The following is a 6,000-nucleotide window of genomic DNA, read 5'->3' on the forward strand; positions in this document are numbered from 1 at the left end:
GCTCACTAGGAGTCAACTTGGACTCGAAGGTAGTGCGTTTGGTTAGGTTTTGAGTCCTCACATAACACACTTGTGTAAGTGTATAACACGGCGGCCTTCTAACTGTAAGGTCAAGAGTTCGAACCACCAGATGCTTCTCTGCAGAACGAGGTGGCTTTCTATTTCCACAAAGATCTTCAATCTCAGAAACCCACAGAGACAGCTGAACTGTGCTCCATAGGGACACTAACCTCAGAACAGAATCGATAGCAGTGATTTTTTTGTTGGGACCTCACACTCAGGAGCACAGGGGGTGTTCGCTCACCTTTAAGCACTAAACCCTACTCTTACATTTAACCTCAAACTCACCCTACATTGCAACTTCAACCTTACAATAACCCGAATCCTAACGCCGGCCGTAACTCTCACCCGAACACTTAAACTATCCCTAAACGTTTCCAAATGCCTCTAGTTATGTGCCCGTCTAAAGTTAACCCTAAACCTAAATTTTCTGTGCGGCAGCTTGGCATCAGTTTCAAGAATTACACGGGAAAAGGTTTTTCTGCAAGAAAGAAACTGCAGGCGGCATGCGTGAACTGAGAATATCATGCGGCACGAGCTCTTTGCCCTCAGATGCTAGAAGTGCCATGAGTGGGCGCTATAAAGAAACGGAAGTTTATTTTCTCCGTGCTCATCAACTTCTGTGGATTCTCTTTGTTTCAGACGCCAAAAATAAAGACAGTTGTCCGGAGACATATAACTCTCCACTGGGTGGTCTTAGTGAGGCGCAGAGACATGCCTAATCACAGAATTCCAAAGAAGGCTGAACGTCCACAATTGAATGGTAATTGCCCAGAAACGAAGCAGTAGCCGGATCAGACTGGGAAACTTAAGCTTCCATTAGACAATGAGAATGTGAGACTCTGGTATGGCCACAATTCACGGTTTCCTTAGATCCATGAAATTCTGTGTTACCTGTGAAGCCAGAAAAATGAAACCTCTGGAGCCTCTGTTCAGCAGACCCAGGTGTAGCTCCCACAGGCACACTAGTGCTCCTCTAGAATTTCGACGAGAAACGTTTTCACCAGAGTAAGGACCCTTCATCAAGCCAGGTAGATCTTGGGAAGACGAAATTGCTGCATACGCCCTGCGTGCTGACAAGCACACACCTGTGCCAATCCATGGCGTATTCAGCACAGGAATCTGCATCGATGGAGCCAAGACAAATGAAGGCTCAGGGAGGCAGTACCCATGTAGGAAAGCATTTGTACTTTGAAGGGGAGGCCAAGATTGTGAAACTACATACCCATGACAAATAGTTTTCATCATCCGCAGAATTTCACGGAGCAATGTTGTTGGGGGAGAAAAGGAACCACCTGAGGGGGGCACGCTCAACAAAACTACCTAGGGCAGGAGCACGGTTGCCCTCAGGCACTAGGCGTGTCAGGCCTCAACATTGTAAGGAAAGTTCACTTAGTCCCTGAGTGAAGTTTTCTCCGGAGTCCCACATCTACGTTCCTTAAATTTACTCTGTGGTTTCTGATAATCCTGGGTTATGAGCGGCCACCATTCACCATTATCCTTACACTCACGCGTCTCCTCCATCGACATAAAAGGAACTGGGAGACACACAACTGCTGGCAGCATCATTCAGCATAGTTTTCTCAACACAAAAGATACAGCTTTGTGGTGACATGTCATCCATGGTAAAACGTTTCCTAGCGAATAAGGAATCTTCCCATCGCAATGACAACCTGAGAGAATTGTCACCGATGGACTTGCCACTGTAATTACAAACATCTTCATGAGGCCGCACAGTGGTGAAGCACGGGAACCCAGGCGCTTCGCCCCTTTCCCTAGACCTGTGAAACTCAAAGAGGCGCTATTGACCTGTGAGACATGACATTGCTAGAAGCGACAGTGTACAGAGGCATGTAAACCTCTAAGGAGCCACTTGCGTGTGAAAATAGAATGCAGGCTGAACTTCATGGCAGGGTTCCAGATTATCAGGAATTCCACGGGCTGTATTGCTCAGACACAAAACACACTGATGCGTGGGGCACACTTGAACTGAGAAACTCGTGGGAATCACGGTTTTCCCAAAGACCCAGGATTCTCAGAGTGAGGGTAAGTTTGAAGGGAAACCACACTGCAGGTGGCGCTGTTTTGCTTTGAAACCTGCAAGAAGCAAGATTTCCTGTAAACCATGAATCTCAGAAACATTGTGATCGTAAAGTAAAACCATGGAGAGCAGATGTACTTCCAATAATCCAAAACTTAAATGAAACCTCAAAGCTAAATCCTATCCTAAAACCAACCCTAATCCTGACCCTAAACCTAACCCTAACCTAGGTCAAAACCTAACCCTAGGTCTAAACCTAAGCAGAGGTCTAACCCTAAGCCTAGGTCAAACTCTGTATACTCCGAACCCTAAACTTAACCCTAACCTAAGGCTCACCCTAAACCATGCCCTAACCCTAACCCTATGTCGAACCTAAGCCTAACCCTAATCCTAACCCAAAATCTGATGTTAACATGCAGCTAACTCTACAACTAACCTCACTCCTAACCGTCACCCTTCGCCTGAACCTAACTTAACTCGATCCCTCACCTTCACTCGAACCCTCAATATCAACGTTAATGTAATCCAATCACTTAAATTAGACAGAGAGCTAAACTTAACCTTAACCAAAACGGATGGAAAACAAACCGTAATCCTAACGCTATCTCTTAACCTCGCACACTTTCTAACCCTCACACAAATATTGACCCTGACCCATACCTAAACAGTCAAGTTTACCATAAGCCTAAACGAGAAAACAGGTTTGCTCACCGTTAGGCAATAAACCCTACTCTTACCTTCAACCTCACACTCACCTTACATTGCAACCTCAACCTTGCCATAACCCTGATCCTAACGCCACCCGTAACTCTCACCTGTACTCTAACACTATCCCTAAACATGACCAAATGCCTACAGCTATGTGCCCGTCTAAAGTTAACCCTAAAAATAAATCTTCTGTGCCGCAGTTTGGAAGCAGTTTCAAGAATTACACGGGAAAAGGTTTTTCTGCAAGAAAGAAACTGCAGGCGGCACGCATGAACTGAGAATATCATGCGGCACGAGCTCTTTGCCATCAGATGCTAAAAGTGCCATGAGTGGGTGCTATAAAGAAACAGAAGTTTATTTTCTCCGTGCTCATCAACCTCTGTGGGGTCTCTTTGTTCCAGACGCCTGAAATAAAGACAGTTGTCCGGAGACCCATAACCCTCCACTAGGTGGTCTTAGTGAGGTGCGGGTACATGCCGCAAACACAGAATTCCAAAGAAGGCTGAAGGTCCACAATTGAATGGTAATTGCCCAGAAACGAAGCAGCAGCCGGATCAGACTGGGAAACTTCAGCTTCCATTAGACCATGAGAATGTGAGACTCTGGTATGGCCACAATTCACGGTTTCCTGAGATCCGTGAAATTCCGTGTTGAATGTAAAGTCAGAATAATGAAACCTAGGGAGGCTCTGTTCAGCAGACCCGGGTGTAGCTCCCAGAGGCACAATGGTGCTCCTCTAGAATTTCGACGTAAAACGTTTTCATCAGAATAAGGACCCTTGATCAAGCCCGGTAGATCTTGGGAAGACGAAATTGCTGCATACACCCTGCGTGCTGACAAGCACACACCTGTGCCAGTCCATGGCGAATTCAGCACAGGAATCTGCATCGATGGAGCCAAGACAAATGAAAGCTCAGGGAGGCAGCACCTGTGTAGGAAAGTATTTGTACTTCGAAGGGCAGGCCAATATTGTGAAAGTACCTACCCCTGACAAATAGTTTTCATCATCCGCAGAATTTCATGGAGCAATGTTGTTGGGAGAGAAAAGGAACCAGCTGAGGGAGGCACGCTCAACAGAACTCGCTAGGGCAGGAGCACGGTTGCCCTCAGGCACTAGGCGTGTCAGGCCTCAACATTGTAAGGAAAGTTCATTTAAGTACCGGAGTGAAGTTTTCTCCGGAGTCCCACATCTACGTTCCTTAAATTGACTCTGTGGTTTCTGATCATCCTGGGTTATGAGTGGCCACCATTCACCTTTATCCTTACACTCACGCGTCTCCTCCATCGACGTAAAAGGAACTGGGAGACACGCACCTGCTGGCAGCATCATTCAGCAGAGTTTTCTCAACACAAAAGAGACAGCTTTGTGGTGACATGCCTTCCATGGAAAAACGTTTCCTAGCGAATAAGGAATCTTCCCATCGCAATGACAATCTGAGAGAATTGACACCGAGGTTCTTGCCGCTGTACTTACAAACATCTTCATGAGGCCGCACAGTGGTAAAACACGGGATCCCAGGCGCTTCGCCCCTTTCCCCAGACCTGTGAAAATCAAATAGGCACTATTGACCTGCGAGACATGACGTTGCTGGAAGCGTCAGTGTACAGAGGCATGTAAACCTCTAAGGAGCCACTTGCGTGTGAAAATAGAATGCAGGCTGAACTTCATGGCGGGGTTCCAGATTCTCAGGAATTCCCCGGCTGTATTGCTCAGACACAAAGCACACTGCTGCGTGGGGCACACTTGAACTGAGAAAGTCGCGGGACTCACGGTTTTCCCAAAGACCCAGGATTCTCTAAGAGCGAGCATAAGTTTGACAGAAAACCAAACTGCAGGTGGCGCCGTTGTGCTTTGGAACCTGCAAGTAGCAAGATTTCCCCTAAACCATGAATCTCAGAAACATTGTGATCATAAAGTAAAACCAGGGAGAGCAGATGTACTTCCAATAATCCAAAACGGAAATGAAACTTCAAAGCTAAATCCTATCCTAAAACCAACCCTAATCCTAACCCTAGGTCTAAACCTAAGCAGAGGTCTACCCCTAAGCCTAGGTCTAACTCTGTATACTCCTAACCCTAAACATAACCCTAAACGAAGGCTCACCCTAAACCAAGCCCTAACCCTAACCGTATGTCGAACCTAAGCCCAACCCTTATCTTAACCCCAAATCTGATGTTAACATGCAGCTCACCCTACAACTAACCTTACTCCTCACCGTCACCCTTCTCCACAAGTTAACTTAACTCTATCCCTCACCTTCAATCGAACCCTCAATATCACTGTTGATATAATCCAATAACTTCAACCAGACGGAGAGCGAAACTTAACCAAAACAGAGGGAACACAAACCGTAAGCCTAACCCTAACTCTTAACCTCGCACACTTTCTAACCCTCACACAAATATCAACCCTAACCCATACCTAATCAGTCCAGTTTACCATAAGCCTAAACGAGAAAACAGGTTCGCTCACCCTTAAGCACTATACCCTACTGTTACCTTCAACCTCACACTCACCTTACATTGCAACCTCAACCTTAACATAACGTGAATCCTAACCCCAGCCGTAACTTCTCACCTGAACTCTAACCCTATCCATAAACGTGCCCAAATGCCTACAGCTATGTGCCCGTCTAAAGTTAACCCTAAAAATAAATCTTCTGTGCCGCAGTTTGGAAGCAGTTTCAAGAATTACACGGGAAATGGTTTTTCTGCAAGAAAGAAACTGCAGGCGGCACGCATGAACTGAGAATATCATGCGGCACGAGCTCTTTGCCATCAGATGCTAAAAGTGCCATGAGTGGGTGCTATAAAGAAACAGAAGTTTATTTTCTCCGTGCTCATCAACCTCTGTGGGGTCTCTTTGTTCCAGACGCCTGAAATAAAGACAGTTGTCCGGAGACCCATAACCCTCCACTAGGTGGTCTTAGTGAGGTGCGGGTACATGCCGCAAACACAGAATTCCAAAGAAGGCTGAAGGTCCACAATTGAATGGTAATTGCCCAGAAACGAAGCAGCAGCCGGATCAGACTGGGAAACTTCAGCTTCCATTAGACCATGAGAATGTGAGACTCTGGTACGGCCACAATTCACGGTTTCCTGAGATCCGTGAAATTCCGTGTTGAATGTAAAGTCAGAATAATGAAACCTAGGGAGGCTCTGTTCAGCAGACCCGGGTGTAGCTCCCAGAG

This window comes from Tenrec ecaudatus, chromosome 16, assembly GCF_050624435.1.
Source record: "Tenrec ecaudatus isolate mTenEca1 chromosome 16, mTenEca1.hap1, whole genome shotgun sequence".
NCBI classification, from domain to species: Eukaryota; Metazoa; Chordata; class Mammalia; order Afrosoricida; family Tenrecidae; genus Tenrec; species Tenrec ecaudatus.